The 14908-nt window shown below is 39.5% G+C and overlaps 1 long non-coding RNA gene and 1 pseudogene across 1 annotated transcript; both read left to right on the top strand.

Annotated features, from left to right (window-relative positions):
• Window positions 1-11002: 11002 nt before the first annotated feature.
• Window positions 11003-11731, top strand: LOC147862052 (uncharacterized). The gene is made up of 2 exons (XR_015530047.1): window positions 11003-11585; window positions 11627-11731. It is a non-coding gene; the product is annotated as an uncharacterized LOC147862052 (long non-coding RNA).
• A 2411-nt stretch (window positions 11732-14142) lies between these two features.
• On the top strand, window positions 14143-14654 carry LOC147862051 (heat shock protein 81-1 pseudogene; annotated as a pseudogene).
• The last annotated feature ends 254 nt before the right edge of the window (window positions 14655-14908 follow it).

Here is a 14908-nt window from a genome sequence, read left to right as displayed (position 1 = left end):
GAGAAGATAGTCTTCATTATATATACATACATATAAAGACACTTCACATTAACTAACTTGAGTATACACATATTTTGAAACCCTTGCTTAACCGATTATTCACATTTTCCTTAGAAGTCAAACATTACATTGTTACCAAAGAGCTTTAATATTAGGAGAAGATTAACATTTTTAAGGATTTCTATACATTAGACACAATTTAAGCAAAGCTAGCTAAAACATTTTGCCTTCAAAAGAAGAATGTTAAGGTCCTTGCTTGCTTAAACATCTCATTCCCCATGTTCACAGTAGGCGAACACCTTATGTTACACATTGTTATTGTACATGCATTAAGAAAAACTAGTAAAAAAAACTTTTCATCACATCCAGATTCCAAAGTCTTAGAACATGTTTATTTACAACAATAAATTTGTGGGATATCTTGACTGAGTGATGGGCAAATCTTGTTGTTTTTTGAATGTTTAGAACATAGTTTCAATTTGGTTTTAAGTAATTTCATCATGAAATAAGCGCACTTAATAAAATGGTATACTTAAGTGAACATGCACTTAACCGAATGGTTACTGTATATATGCCTAAAATTAAAGCTTTCTAAATTTGATAGAGGTGAAATAATACTTCATAACTTGTTTCGATAAACTTGAAAAGAAATGTTCTAATTATGAAGTGTATTTTGTCACTTTCATCAACCAAGATCAAAGAGTTAATGCACATAGTCAAAATTAACAAGAAGATTTAGATCAATGAGGAAATGAGTAATTAATTGATTAATTAATTAAATTGAATAACGTAAGTCAAATGTTCCCCTTTTCCATATTAAGGTTTTCAAAAACCTTTTATACAATATGGTAAAGTAGGAGAAATTTGATCAATCTTTATGCTAAGAAATTAGAATCTAAAGGGGCCTCATTGATCTGAGAGTCACATGCATTCGAACAATGTTTTAGAAATCCTCTCATACTAGAAAACCCCTATAATCATCGACCTTGTGCTAATAACTAAAGCCCTTCTTCAATTATTCTTTAATAACCCTTTATGTAGTTATTCATATGTAGACAAATACAACCAGGATACACTACAAAGATGCCAATTGTATTGAGTTGTATTCATGAAGTAATCACATTTGTTTGAGTTGTTACAAATACACATTCAATACATTTTACTTTTTCAACATAAAAAAATAGCTTTCCAAAAATAAGTATACACTATCATTTTGTATACATAATGTATGTCTACGTCCCAAATTTGATATTACGTCATCTCATAGTTTTGTTATTATAATATAGAAGATTCCCTTCATAAATAAAGGTATATTCTATTACCCCTATATATTTCCATTGCCAAAAATACATTTCTATCCCACCTTTGCATCATTCTTGTCTTCCATGTGGACATCACTAACCTATGAATCCCAAGCCTCTATTCCACCCAAATTTCCACTTTGTGCACAGAGACATGTATTTCTTTTTATCATGCATTTTTTCTTGTGTCTATATTGTGCATTGTGGTAAACTATTTAATACGAGGAATAACTTAATTCAATGTAAATTGAGTGAGGCGAGAATGGTGATGTAATTCATTTACATCACATGAACATCAACCTCTTGCATCTCATCAACTTGTATGTCTTATGGCATAGCTTTTCATTGTTCTCCAATTTTGCATTTCGAAGCACAAAATTCTACAAGTCCTCTATTGCGCCAAAGGTGACGAAAATCATGTGGATCTATAATATCCAACGATCAATTATAAATAGATTGTTATGGTTGTCTTAGGTGAATCTCTTAGATTTATACAAAGGTATAAGATGTATAGCATTATGAAACCTAGGATGCAATGGATTAGAAATACCTTTTTGACAAAGACCGTGTTGGTGTGTAACCTAGTGTACCAATACATTTATGTATGTTTGTATATATGTATGCATCCATATTTGAACAAACTTTTGTACTAATGCACTTCTCTATATAAAACCATGGAAAGAGGAGTTTTGAAAGCCCTTTTTCATTAGACTTGACATTATTTGATTCCTCACTACCTAACTCGTTGTCCTGTGTGATAATAGATCAATTGCCTTTAAGGTGGAGACGTCCTAATCTATAGAGTGCACCTTGTAAAATTTGTTGATCAATTTTTAAATGAAATATCATAGAACGCCACTATTACTTTTTTGTACCCATAAAGAGATTACTTTTCCACTAGATGCATGACAAAAATGCCTACCTTTATTACTATTTTAACATTCATTTCATGAAAATTCTTAGTTTTTGGATATAATCAATAATCTTTATTTATTTATTTTAATTCTAAACCAATTTGAATTTCTAAGTTAAATTTCATTTATCGCATTAGTGACCATGACAATTGTTATGACTTAATTTGTGTACATGTTAACATATGACCTTGGTATATTATCTTTTCTAATTTCCATTATGCTCATGAATGGTCAACTCTTTCAATTGAAGAAGCTTATTGCTACATACAATGAATCCATCTATTATTATTAGTAAACCTCATTATGTTATTACAATTAGATGAAAGGATCTAACTACAATAACACTTGGCTTTGGAGAGTTAATGATACTCCTAGTCTTTGTGTCCTCGCTAGTCCAAGACCCCATGGTCCCGCTCGAGTAACACACTTACGCGTGTTTACACGACAACATGTGAGAGCAACAATGAGAAGAGGTGATGTGATAATCTTCTCTTGAGATATTACACTTAAAGTTGAGGATTTCCTCTAGAAGCTCCACTAATTCTCCCATTTATCTTTCATCCTTTCTTTATCCTCTCCATGTAACGGAGTTGAGTAAATCTTGTTGAAACTTGATGGACCCATCAATTTGATGTATTTAGGTTTTCCATATTCAATTATCTAACTTATTTAGATATTCATTTTATAGTTGATTTCAATTATCTAGTATCTAGATATTCATTTATAGTTACTTTCAATCGTATTTAAACAAGGATTGTTTTTTGGTTTGAAATCTAAGCTCGGCACGCAAAGTTACTTGAAACTTGAATTGTTGTGTTAGACAACTCAGTACACCAACACAACAATTTCGTCCCAATGGCCACTATCGATTTTTCGGATCTCGATTTTGACCTCTGAGCAAAAAGTTGTGTGTAGCTGCAAATTTTTAGATAGTGGGAGGCAAACCCCCTAAATGAACCAAGGTTGACGTCTGTCCACTGAACGGCTCCCAAAGAGGAGGAATATAATCATAATTTTTTTATATTCTCCCTCTCACGAGCAAGGGCTATATTTATAATTGACCAAAATGGGGGAGCCTTTGCATCTGGTCAAACGCCCCCCTTTCACAAATTGTTTGCCTCGTCAAGGTGATTGTAGAACATTGGCATTTGTGAGGAAAATGTTGTTTGGTCCATCATTTTCTTGTTGCGTTGTCTTCAGCCACCTCTTGCCCAATGTTGCCACCTTAACTCCTTCAACATTGTCGATCATCGAACGGCCTCCACCTACATCTATTGTTGTTGCTTGACTACCCTGGTCGGTTGTCGCCTTCCATCGTTTCTCATCGTGATCTTGTGATGGCACGTCTGCAACTGTTGTCTTTCAACCATTGTCATCTTCCCTCACTTCATTTTCTCCCTCTTCTCTCTTATCTCCTTTATTCTCTCTCCTCCCTAGTTCAAGACCTCACAATTCCCACTCAATTTTCACATGCACACAAAAGGGTTCCAACTTTGGGTTACTTTGGTTCAAGATCATTATCCTTCCCTTTCCACACAGTAAGAGCTACTTAAGTTCTTTTTCTACACACATGTTTTTAACTTAGCCATTATCTAGTTAATTGAGACATTGTATATGTTTCTTATTATTAATATCAATTTTATTAAGACAAACATATTTATTAATTGGTTAATGATAGGTATGTGTTAATTTTTGTTTAGCTTAATTTTGAATGGACAAGCTCAAATGGATCTGGATCGGTTGGACAAGCCATAGTTGGATCAGAGTTTGGAATGAAGAACCGGATCGGTGTCTGGATGGTATCCTAAACCAGGAGCTGGATCGAAGAACCGGATCGGATTGTAAGCGGTAGGCCGTTAGATGCCTACGAATCTAGCCTAGTACGTAGGCATATTTTTAGGAGTCAGTGTCAATCGCTTGTATGAGCATTGAAGTACTTGTCAGTACTTCTATCAATTCTTTCATGGACTTGTATAAAAAGGCTCATTGAGCACATTGTATGTACAAAGTGTTATTAGTTTGAATTGAGTTTTTTCTGTTCTGCTCTCTCAGTCTCTCCCGCATATTCAAGCTTTCCATTAAATCCCCATTCTGTGTTCTGTTGTTATCCGGACTAGCTGGTTTTGTCTTAGCTTCCGCACATTATCTTTTACATGGAATCAGAGTGCGAGGGTTGAGAACCTCTAAAACTAACGAGTGATTTCCAAAGACAAACCCTAACACCCGGTAGAGAACAGGAAACAAAGGTTAGCATGGACAAAGGAATGTCTAGCTCACTCCCGATGGAGTGCTCGATAGAGCCAACTACGCAACTTGGTCGTACAAGATGCACTAGTACTTGCTCGGGCATGGCTACTGGAGTTATGTCGACGAAGCTAATGATATGACACCCGATGCAACACACATGGACTTCCCGACTTGGGAACAAGCGGCAAGTAGAGTTATGTATTGCTTTGCATCTAGTGTCAGCGATTAGTTATTGAGCCATATCTGGGACGCCAAGATGCCAAAGGAAACATGGGGAAACTTGAATAAGGTCTTCGTCTCAAGCACCACGGCTCGGAACTTGCAACTCTGATAGGAGTTGAACAATGTCCGACAAAAGGACATGTAGGTGCTAGACTACATGGCCCAAATCAAAGACATCGATGACTCACTTGCCTTCATTAACGTGACCGTCGAGGAAGATGAGATGGTGCAGGTCTGTCTCAGGGGCCTAGCATTGAAGTTCGAAGCATTCTGGACTGCAATATGTACAAGGGATAATACACCCTCGTTTTTCGACTTACAATTGATGCTGCTAGTAGAGGAGAACCACATAGGTGCATCGACAAGCATGCACACCGACAACAAGATGTTATACAAAGACGCGGTGAGGCCCCGGGGTCATGGCAGACGAGGCGGATCGACATATGGTGGAAGTGGCCGAAAAGGGCTGAAACGAAGGCACAAGGGTGGTGCCGACAACAATTCCCGACCCTCCACAAGAAGGGGGAGTGAAGGCGGTGTTGGGAACTGGCTAGAGAATACTCGAATGGAGTGTTGGTACTATGGCCGAAAGGGCCAAAGAGAGAGCGAGTGCTGGAAGAAGCGCACCAATTTGGATAGATCCGGATCCAGCAAGAACAGACAAGGGAACCAACAAAGCTCGCATTATGCTGTCGCGAAAATCCGTCACTATGTGCGAATGGTGAGGCGGAACTGCCGGGGTCTTGGACCGAAAGGATTCAAAGTTTGTACTAGCTTTAGCGAGAAAGTATTTAAGATAGATTTAGAGAGATTGATATGGAGAGAGAGAGATTGAGATAAAAATTGAACGCTCGACTTTAGATTTGAGAGACAAGATACATCACCATTAGGATAACTTTATTTATTATTATTATTATTTTCTTCCCAATTTCTTCATTAGTCCCCACTTGCTTGACTCCTCCACTCTTTTATAGATGCCCCCATGCATATGATGCATGTGAAGGTACAAGACATCCATACAACGCATTGAATGCATGTTTGCTATTTGGCATTCATGCATCAAATGTGATGTATGATGACCGTGTCAGTCATCCAAACCCTCATGTATGAGATTTTACATATGAAAAGTACAATGATAAAAGCATATCTCTAAAGTCATGACTTGGCTTAGTGGTAAGTCTTTTGACTCTTATCTAGGAGGTGCAAAGTTCAAATTCTTACTTACACCCCCGTAAGCACAAAAATTTTCAAGGCTTTAGTCCTGTATTTACAAATGCATATTACATCTTCAGTCGACCTCTAATGAACCGATGCAACCTATAGACAATTTTGTTTGTTTCACACCGAAAATCTTCACGACACCGTGTGTCACGATCAACCTATCCGATCGGTTTGTGTCTGTCTGACCTGTCCGTCCCGACCGATCCGGTCCCATCCACCTAGTCCAGTGCCGTCCGGTCCGGTCCGCCCGTCCGATTTGGCATCATCCGGTTCCGTCCATCCAAAAACCAAGTGCCGTCTAGTTCAGTCTGCCCTTCCGATTTGGCGTCGTCTGGTTCTGTCCTTCCAAAAACCAAGTGTCGTCTGGTCCGCTTCGACCATCGATTCAGTGTCGTCCGGTTCCGTCTGTCCGATCCAGTGTTGTCCGGTCTGATTTCGACCAAAAACCAAGTGTCGTTCGGTCCTTCCAAATACGAATTTGAACAACTTGGCCACATCCATTTGTCAAAGTTTTACAACCCAACCTTTTTGTGCTCCAAATACTTATATATAATATAAAGAGATATGTGTATGGTTATATAATCTGAGCTCCTGATTTGTCCTATCTATGTGGGATATCTCACAGTTTTGTTTTTCTCTTCTTTTTCTCAAACTTCACCCTCACATAACTTGACACTTAGTTGTCCATTTCATATGTAGTAAAATACATTCGAAAGCTCTTGAAGACATCCATCTTTTCGTACCAAGATATTAAACAAATATAAAATTGTATCTTCCCACTATTGTTTCATATTGAGTGTGAAGAACCACACTCGATTTTGTACGTTCCATGCAATTTTCACACCATTGCCGAAAATCTTCATGACATCCACCCCCACCAAACCGCACGTCCTCCGGTACGTGCCAAGAAGAGAGAGTGTGAGATTTCGGCTATGGTGATTAATCAGATTCCTCCACGTCCTCGTTCACATAACTCAAGTTTGTTGGTTCCGTTCTACTATCTTTATCGTTGAGGTGATCGTGTTCAGGATCCTCGTCTTGTCTTTTCTTGAAAATCTTTACACTTTTTCCCTCAGTGGGTATGGCCAACCTTGATTCGTCTAGCTCCGCAAGGTGGTATGTGGCATTGTCGTTGGCACTTGTCACCAGATACATTCCAAACCATCTTCTTGCGAACTTTCTTGTTGTCCTGTGTTGATTGTCAAGGCTGTTGTCGTAGACCAATACCCAATCTCCTTCTTCGATCTTTTTGGGACGTAGTCGATGTGTCTTGTCGAACCGAATCTTGTTCTTCACTCGGGCTGCCTCCATCATCTTTCACGCTTTTTCTAGATCTTTAGGCCTTCTTTCAAGCTGCCTTATCCGTGACTCTAATAATTCTTCTCGGCTCATCTCATTCTCCCATGGTATCGCTACGCATGAGGCAATCGTCCTTTTGATGGACATTATCAGCTTCTGTCCATACATAAGGCTTTTTTGTTATTGATCGTTCGGTTGTAGCAAGGAATGCGGGCGACTTTGTGATATGGTAGATAATGTAATAGTAAAAGAAGAGATTCTAAGCACAGAGGTGAGAGAGAGAGAGAGAGAGAGAGAAACTCAAGAAATTTTCATTAAAATTAAAGGAAAGACCTTATGCAACAAACTAGTTTCGCTCGCTTAGAACTCATCACTGCAAAAGGTCATGGAAATACAAATGGTGGTTTATATAGGATGTTGAGAATGGGGAAGGGAGGAGAAAGAGGGAAAGTATAATTATAGTGAATGGGGTGTAATAAGAGTGTAAATAGATGGAAGTTTGTAAGGATTTAAGGTGGAAGATCTTGATGATAGGAGTGGTGATAAGGGGAAAAATGAGTTGGTGATAGGAAGATTGATAGGGTGATAAGATAGATGAGTGAGTGGGATAGGGTGATAAGGGCAAATGAATGAGTGATAGGGTATGTAATTATAAGTAAGTAAACATAAGATGGTGTGAAGGTGAAAATACGAAGGGAAAGGAAGGAAATAGAAAAAGGAAGTTAGTAAGAGGTGGTGGGGAGACGGTTTGAGGGAAACGAGGGAAGAGAGAGAGTGTATAAAAAGGTAGTGAGAGGTATAGGGGAGGGGGAAGGGAGAGAGAGAGAGAGAGAGAGAAATATAGATTTTAGTGAAATATAAGGGAGTGATAGGGGGGTATAGATAGGAGGGAAGGGGAAAAAGGAGATGTGTGTGACTAGTAAATAGTAGTAAGGGGAAAGGAGAGAGGAACAAGGAAGGAAGATAGATTAAATGAAGGGTGAGAAAATATGTTTATGGGGGGTCTACGATGTTTTTAGTTTTGACTAGAAAAGAGTGGAGGTTTTTGGCTTTTGCCCAACAAATAATGGGTTTAGGGATATGTTGTAGTTGGGGATCTAATTGTATACTAGAATGTAGGCTAGTGAGTATTTCTTTGATAATTAGTGTGGGGGTATGGCAAGTATATCTAAGTTTAAAGATAGTGGGTAGGGTGGTTTTTTTAGTTTTTTCTTTGAAGAGGAGAGTGTGTCTAAGGGAGTAAGGGTGTTTTCTAAAGTTCTTTAGAATAAAATGTGTGGGATAACCTCGGGCCCTAAGTCTCGTAAAGAATTTCTTTTGCATATTTAAATAACCTAGGGATGTGCTTTCTCTAACCATATATCTTTTTAATTCATTCGAAACGAAACTATTTTTAACATGGAGAGGGTGATTGGAGGAATAAGGTATGTATTAATATGTATGAAGTGTTTTTTGAAAGCAATTAAAAGTGAATCTATTATTATCTAAGTTAATCCACAAGTCTAAAAAGGGTAGTTTCGTGTAAGAAGTATGTATGGTTAGTTTGATAGAGTTTTGAGTAGTGTTACTATAGAAGTTTAGGTATTCGAAAAGTTGGGGTTTAGTACTAGTCCAGACGCCAAAGGCATCATCAATATACCTAGTGAAATAGAAAAGGTGGGGTGATGGATTGAAATTTTCTAGATATGAGAGGAAGAGACATGCGTAGACAACGGAAAAATTACTGCCCATGGCAGTTCGTTTTACTTGTTGATAAATTTGGTTGTTGAATTTTAGGAAGTGGTATTCTAAAGTGAGGGCACTAAGGGTATAAATCAAATTAGTTTTTTGGTTCGAAAAGTGGGGGGAAATAAGATTTTTTAGGGCTAAAAGTCCTAGTTTTGGTGGGATGCTAGGGTAGAGTGATTCAACATCAAAAGAAAAAATGTAGCTATTGGGTGGTGTTATAAATTGTTCTAAGGTTTGGACAAGGGAATGAGAGTCCCTAAGATATTGTTTTTGACATAGAAGTATAGGGAGGAGTTGGTGGTGAAGCCATTTAGACGTTTGTTCAAATAATGAACCATTATATGAGCAAATTGGTCTATAGCTAACAGGGGTTTTATGTACTTTTGGTAGGAAGTACATATTAGGTACTGAGAAACCTTTAGGAGATTTGTGTAGGATAAATTGTATTTCTATGAGAGACAAGATATTAAGGTTACGGTTGACTATGTCATGTAATCGACTTAAAAGTTCTTCTAATGGGAGACTATTAACTTTTTTATATGTAGTGATGTCAGATAAATGTTCTAGGGCTTTATCTAGGTATGTCTTTTTATCGAGGACACAAACTCCGATGTTTTTGTCCGCTGGTAGGATGATTATTTGTTTGTTTTTTCTAAGGTTGGTTAGTGCTATTTGGAGGTGTAGTGGTATTTTGGTATTAGGTAGTATATTATTATGGAGGTTTGTGGAGAGAGAGATATTGTGTTTATGGAGTATAGACTCTAATGGTGGATACTTAGGAGGGTTCTAATTCGGGTTGGGTAGTTTGAAGGGATTAGAGGGGGGAGAGTTGAAGTCTTTAAAGAAATGTTCAAGTCTCAAGGATCTACTGAGGTTTTGGTATTCTTGAAGAATGGATTGGTTAGTAGGTGGGGGGTAGGGGGGTATAAACTTAAGTCCTAGGTTTAAAAGTTTGATTTCTAATTTACTAAGGGCGTAATTTGAAAGATTATGAATTTTGCTTTTTAAGACGGGAGTCGTGTCTATGGTGGGAGTAAGTGGTTTCCAAAACTTGTGTCTAAGCATTTTAGTGCGTGATTTAGTGTAAGGGGAGAAGGGGAAATGGGAGTTTTTTCTACCTAGCCACATGTACGTATCACACATTAAAGGGGGCCTATCTAGTATGTAAAAGAGACGTTTACACGGGTGTAAGGCGTGCTTAAACCGTTTACTAATTCGTTTAGCACGCCTCGCTACACGTTTTTTGGTTTAGACGTATAAGACGAAGTTTTAGTTATGGGGTGACGGGGGGGTTTGTAAGAGTTGTGTGGGTTTTGATTTATTATATGGGTGGGTGGTAGGGGCCGATAAGTTAAAATTAGGAAAAAGGGGAGGGGTGTTAGATGTAAATAGGGAGGGGTTCTTATTCAAATTATGTGAAAATAAGGGGGGGTGGCATGTGTGGAATTATTAAGAATGGAGAGGGGGGTATGGGAGGAGTGTGTGAAAATATTAGGGGGTGTTGGGGCTATATTAGAGATTGGGGGAGGGGTAAGGCCAAAATTATACAAAGTTTTGGGGGGAAATTTAGGGTGAGGATCATTACAAAAAGGGGGCATGGGGTTAAATAGGGGAATATTGGAAAGTAACGAGGGGGTATACAAAGAATTAGTAGAAAGTGTGTGTGTGTGGGGGGGGGGTTTGGAGAGTGAGTGGGGTATGGGTGCGGTGGCCATGAATAAGGAAAGGGTGTTAGGGTCTTGGTGTGGAAAAGGGATGGGCTATGTTGTTGTCCCAACGTAGGAGGAGGGAATGAAAATTGAGGGGGAAAGGAGGGATGAGAGGTGTCGAGGGGCTGAGTATATAGAGGAGGGCTGAGGAGTAGAGGAGGAAGGTGAGAATGGGGGAGATGGACTCTGTTGTAATCGAATGTCTGACCAGAGGTCATAACATCGTTGTAGCCCGCATCTGCATTAATCCAGTCGAACTGATGTTGGTTGTGTTGGGTCGACGAGAATCGAGGAGGTGCGGCCGATGAGTGGAGGCTATGGATCAGAGATGGAGGTCCTCCGTCTACAGCATGTGGCCAACCATGCGTATAGTGGTCAATGTCTCTGTTGCCGCCGAAAATTGATGATGGTGGTTGTTGATGGAGATCTTGTGGTGGATGATTATAGTGGTTGATGTCTCTATTGCTGCCGATAAGTGATGATGGTGGTCGTTGATGGAGATCTTGTGGTGGATGATTATAGCCGTTGATGTCTCTATTGCCGCCGAAAAGTGATGATGGAGGTTGTTGATGGAGATCTTGCAATGGATGATGCGATGGACCTGTATGAAGGGAAGCATGAGTGGTAAAGTTGGAGTTCGGGTTATTGTGAGGGTAGACCGAGTTTGTGCTCGGGCCTACCGAAAGCTTGTTGGATCTATAGAAAAGTACTTTTGGGTTTCGATGGTTGAGGTTGTGAGGATATGGGTTCATGCTAACTTCATTATTATTTATGTTGCATATGAATTGAGGATGGTTGCGGTGGCTGGATGATCCGCGATGAATTTGTGGTGGAGGAGGCTTCGGGTTTGTTGTTCGAGGCCAAGGGTTAGGGTTTGTGTTAGTGTTAGTTTTTAGGTTGGGAATTGTTTTAGAGTTAGGGTTAGGGTTGGGGTTTGTTCTCAAGTTAGGGTTAGGGTTAGGGTTTGTTCTCAAATTAGGGTTAGGGTTTGTTCTCAAGTTAGGGTTTTTGTGCTGAGTTGTAAACTGAAATTTGTTATATTGTACTTTCTCAAAACTATCAACTACTTTTTAAATATCCTCTTCAATATCATCATCTGACTCCATATCTATGTCTATCTCTCTAATATGGTGCTTACTTGTGCTTTGAGTGTTGTCATTTATTGATTGGGCTTTGTCTTTTCTTTGCATAGCAGCTGCCCTAAAGGCTTCCCTATAAGTGAATGAGAGGGTTATAGTATTACATTCTTTTAGAATATTAATTTCTAACTCTTCTTGGAAAATTTCAAGTTGTTTGCTAAATGAGTTTGGGCTTGAATCGGGTTCCTCTACTTCGTCAAAACAAACAGGGGCTTTTAGAAGATTAGCAATTTTGAGTATATCCGAACGCACAATTATAGGAAAGTCATCTACTGTTTTTGTGTAGAAATGGACAACACTATCTAAATGCTTAACATATGTGGTAGTGAGATCTTTACTATATTGTGTTGTGATGGAAGTAAACTCTAGTTGTAGGCTTTTATTAATATCTTCCTGCTCAATAATTAGTCTAGGGAGATGGATTCTCAAGCTATGAGGGGCTATATTCTAGGAATTTAGGTTTGACATATGAGTGTATGTTTTTTTAGCTTTTTCTACTTTTCGATACAGGTTTTTAAACTCTGCAATAACACTTGTAATCTTCAAAGTGTTGGGAAATTAGCGGTGATTCAGTGGAGATTACCTAGGTACTAGTAGTTTTTGGAGGGGTTGGAGTAGTTGAAACTATTGGAGCTTGTGGTCTTTTAGTTGGACGTTTGTTGGCGCTTCTGGGTTTCGTAGGAGTGGGTGTAGTGGAAGTAGCCGCCGCAAAAGTCATCATCTGTTGTGGAGGGAACTCAACATTGTATGGTGAGTTGATGTGAGTCGAAGTATCACTTTTGATGGGCATTACTAGCTTCTGTCCATACATAAGCTCTATTGGCATATACCCTGTCACTAAACTGTGTGTAGTTTTGTCGGCCCACAAGGCATATGGCAATAATCGTGGCCAGTTCTTGACTTGACCGTTGCATGCTCGTAAGATGGCTTTGACGAATGGTCAATGCCCTCGCTCGATCTTCCTATTCGCTTCTGGATTGTAGGGAGTCATGAGGGAAAGCTTCACGCCTAGTCGTTCGAAGAACTCTGTTGCTTCGTGTGCATCCAACTCCCCTCGGTCAGCCACTATCTTTCCAACAGATCCGTATTGGTAGACAACCTCGTTGAGTAGAAATTTGCAAACAGCTGACGTTGTCTTATTTGCCAAGGCATGTCCTCTGTTGCTTCGTGTGCATCCAACTCCCCTCAGTCAGCCACTATCTTTCCAACAAATCCGTATCAGTAGACAACCTCGTTGAGTAGAAATTTGCAAACAACTGACGTTGTTTTAATTTGCCAAGGCATGTCCTTCCACTTGATTTGTTAGGTCTTCTCTTGCCAGTACTAAGTACTTCATTTGTCTCACTCCCATTTGTTACCTGTAGGAGTTGTATGGGGCAACATAAGGGTAAAACACGTTGAAGGGGTTGTTCGGTATGTGTAATATGTATATGAGTGTGTGAGGATGAGTATGTGTGAGCACATGCACAATTATGTGCATGTGACAAGACTGTAACGGTCGTCTCTTTTGTAATGATTATTATTTACCGTTACATTTTGTATTATATAAACCCCTTATGGGGCATGTAATGAACATAGCTTTTTCCCCTCATTTTTGGTGTCATCTTGTATTCTTACTCTCCTTAGCTCTCTCTATTGTAATCCCCTTGGGAGGAGGGGTGAAGCCCTAACGGATGGCCCGCCCTTGAGAGGAGGTCATTCATACATACTCTCTCTCTTTTGTGCACACAAATCATTCTTACATCTCCCCATATTCTCTCTATCTCGCTCAGGAAAACGAAGCTTTCCATTGCCACAACTCAGTCAGTAGTCGCAACTACAGGCGTAGAGTCGCGCTCCCTACCTCAAGTCGAAGTCACCATGATGTCTTCTTTTGACGTCATCTCTCTCTTGAATGGTAGAGAATGACCAGTTCCTAGTCTTGTTTCCTGATACCTCATCGTCCTTCTCTATTTTTCTGTGATGCTCAATGGTGACTCAAAACTCTTCGTGTTTGCTCCGCGATGATGAGAATGATGATCGATGACTCTGTTTGGGAAGCTTCATGTGCATCCTCCCATCATGGAGCATAAAGCTTATAAGGTCGCTCCTGCGAAGCTTCCGGTCAAGCCCTTGCCTATGTGCAGTTTGTTAGAGAATCTCACACTTATTGTTTGTTAGAGACACCGTGCACTTTGATGTTAGAGAGCTCCATGCTCCATTAACAAGAATATGATCTCTGCAAATACTCGACGCACTAAGATCTTCCAGAACCATCATAGAAACCGTCACCATCTAATACACTTCTGCGTCTTTGATCCATTTCCTATTTGTTTTTTGCTACTTCTTTTCTGGGTTTTCTATCTTGCTAAGCTCTCTGGTTATGGCAGCCGAAACGAAGACCTTAGCCTTCCAGGCTGAGTTAACCAGCTTCCCAGCCTCATTATCGACACCTTCTTGCGTGAACTCATTAGTAACTCTTCCGATGCTCTGGACAAGATTCTATTTGAGAGCCTAACTAATAAGAGCAAATCTTATTCTCAACCAGAACTCTTCCTTCATGTTATCCCCGACAAGTCCTCTAACACTCATGAAATCATTGATAGTGGTATTGGCATGAACAAAGAAGATCTTGTGAACAACCTTGGTAACATTGCCCGCTTAGGCACCGAAGATTTCATGGAAGCTCTTGTTGTAGGTGCTGATGTAAGTATGATCAAACAATTTGGGGTTGGTTTCTACTCTGCCTATAGGGTAGTAAAGAAGGTGGTTATCATTACGAAACATAATGATGATGATCAATGCATCTGGGAATCCCAAGCAAGTGGCTCGTTCATGGTGACAAAGGGCAATGGAGAACCTCTTGGAGGAGAAACCATGTCTATATGTGACTAAGGAGGTTTCTTATGATGAGGAAGAAGAGGAAAGGATCAAAGCAGATATACAAGAAGAAAACCATGAAGAAGGCAAGTATGAAGACGAAGACGATCAAGGAGTATAACTAGATGATGAGGTACAACCGCACAAGCAACAACAAAGATAACACATGACAACGACTAGATAGACGGTTGGCCGGACAAAGATATCCACTGGCGGTAGAGACGGCCGAGTAGATGTCAATGGTCGGCGGACATAGACGACCCCGAACA

This window comes from Azolla caroliniana, unplaced genomic scaffold (genome assembly GCF_043228905.1).
Source record: "Azolla caroliniana isolate FFs.n. ecotype wild unplaced genomic scaffold, voAzoCaro1.0.p SCAF_7, whole genome shotgun sequence".
Classification (NCBI taxonomy): Eukaryota; Viridiplantae; Streptophyta; class Polypodiopsida; order Salviniales; family Salviniaceae; genus Azolla; species Azolla caroliniana.
This window is presented reverse-complemented; position numbering and strand designations above follow the sequence as displayed.